Genomic DNA, 2,438 nt, shown 5'->3' on the forward strand with positions numbered 1-2,438 from the left:
TATGTTATCAAACTAATAAAATTTGGAAATAATCAAGATCATTTTTTATTACAATATCTTATAGCATATTATATAAATTTAGCTAATATATGATGATATTAATTCAAAAAGAATTATAATATATAATTAATGTTTTACATATTGAGAATCAGTCTTGTTAAGCAGTAAACTAAACAAGTCTGCAATATAAAGAGAATTTTACTGTTGAGAATAACAATTTTTTGTTAAAACAATATTACTGCTTAGCAAGACTGATCCTCAGTATTACATAAAATTTTAAAACAATATTAATGATATTATATATATATATATATATATTTGAATATACACCATAATTAACTGACATTAACGATTAATAATTAACAAATTCCTCAAATATATTTTGCCTATAATGAAAACTCTCTTAATCATGGTAAAATTTCATCATTTACATTTAATAATTTTTTTAAATGGCATTGAGATCGAAGAAGGACATATAAAAACTGGCGCTAAAATGTGCCACCTTAATTGAAGTCAAAATACTATACACTTTCGGATGATATAATCATAATAAGTTATACATATTAATTTGGGAATCATATGGGATGATTTGGAATGGCTTCATAAAAAAATATCTTGAGTTAAATTTTAAAATGGTTTTTAAATTTGTAATCGAGCATCAAATTTATTTCGTAACTTAAATTTGCTGTAAAATTATTTCTGAATTTAACAAGTTAAGAATTAAGTTTAAGATTCGATTACAAATTTAAAAAAGGAAAATTCTAGGGGGTCAGCAGTTTTATTAAATTTTGACCAACATATAACCAACAGAGAAAGGTGAGCCATTGGATGAAATTTCACACCAATCTCACACCATCAAATTATCATTGATGGTTAATTGATGGCTAACAATCACAAAAATTGCTGGTCCCTAACATTGCTCTTTAAAAAATACTTTGAAATTTACCTCAAATATACTTTTAACTGAATTTAAAAATTAGTAGTATTTTGCATTTATATGTGAATTGTTGATAGAAATTAATATTTTGAATCTTAACACGCACTGTAAATGATATAAACTTTCTCGTAAATGCTTATATCTCTTTAAAAAAGATATATGTAGTCGAACCTATCACAAATCGAACAAATATTATTTTTTACGATACAAAAATATAATATTTGAATAAATTTAATTTACTTTAAATAAAAAAATTCAAACATAAAGTGACTTTAACAAAAGATATTCACACCTCAAGGCTAAAAGCACATTTTAAATCTGATTGAGAACAATTATTATATAATTAAAGAAATAAAGATATGGGTTGATTAATAAAAAGCGTTAGAATTTTAATTTTTATATTAAAGGAGGATCTTTGATAAACAAAAAAGATATTTAAAAATTTTAATATGGAAGAGTTAAATTTCAGATGAACTTTTTAATTAATTTGTTATTATAATTTTTATTACATAAAATTATTTTAGATATAATATGTAAGCCAAGTCTCTGGTGGCTATGGCTATGGTAACTAGTGGTGGCTAAGGTTACACTTTTAACTTAAAAGTGTAACCTTTCACAAAGAAAAGCGTCACCTAACGAAAAAAAGTAAATTAGAAGATTTAAGAGAAGAAATAATTAAGTTATCAAAATTAATAGATCAAAAATTAATGATTTTAACTAATGTTAATTGTAATGACACTAAATTCTTAAAATCAATACAAAATGATTTTTCTCAAAATCTTTATTTTACTATAAGTTTTATTGAAGGACTTCAAAAACCTGAAAAAACTTATTTTTCACACGGAATTTCTAAAAAATGTTACTATGGAAATGATTCCCCACACCTATATCATACTTTTAACCCACAATTAAATTCTATAGTAGATATGCTTGAGGAAATATTAACATCCATAAAATTTCAAAGAAATAAGGAAAAACAGAATCCCAAGGAAGAAAAATTTCAAAACATAATTAACATAACAGATTTAAAAGTAAAACCACCACTAAAATTATGAATATTGAAGAAAAATTAGAAGAAGTTACAATGCTTTTTAAACAATTAAAAATGGCTCAAGAAAATAATATTATGGAACAAGGATTTCAAATAGCAATTAAAAATGGCTCAAGAAAATAATATTATGGAACATGGTTTTCAAATAGAGAAAGAATTAGTAAATTCTGAAAATATAGAAAATGAAGAACACATTCTAGATTATTCAAGTGACGAAGAACCAACTATTCCAATACAAGTAAAGAATGAAGCTGGAACATCTAAGGATAATCAATCTCAATTTAAATGGGAAACAGGTTTTGATAATTATGCTTTTAAAAAAGGGTTTATAAATAAAGATTCAAAATATACAAAAATACCATCAAAATACGTCCCTAAAATCCAGGAAATGGAAGGAGAAAGAATGCTCGATTTAGACTGCAAAAAGAACAAAAAAGAAATTTTCGAAAA

General features: G+C 23.9%; 1 protein-coding gene across 1 annotated transcript in view; it reads right to left on the reverse strand.

The window, feature by feature from the left end:
* The window catches only part of LOC127745002 (vacuolar protein sorting-associated protein 2 homolog 3-like), a 17,181-nt gene that overhangs the window by 5,599 nt on the left and 9,144 nt on the right, over positions 1–2,438 (reverse strand). The window lies entirely within an intron of this gene.

The sequence above is a fragment of the Arachis duranensis genome, chromosome 2 (assembly GCF_000817695.3).
Source record: "Arachis duranensis cultivar V14167 chromosome 2, aradu.V14167.gnm2.J7QH, whole genome shotgun sequence".
Lineage (NCBI taxonomy): Eukaryota > Viridiplantae > Streptophyta > Magnoliopsida > Fabales > Fabaceae > Arachis > Arachis duranensis.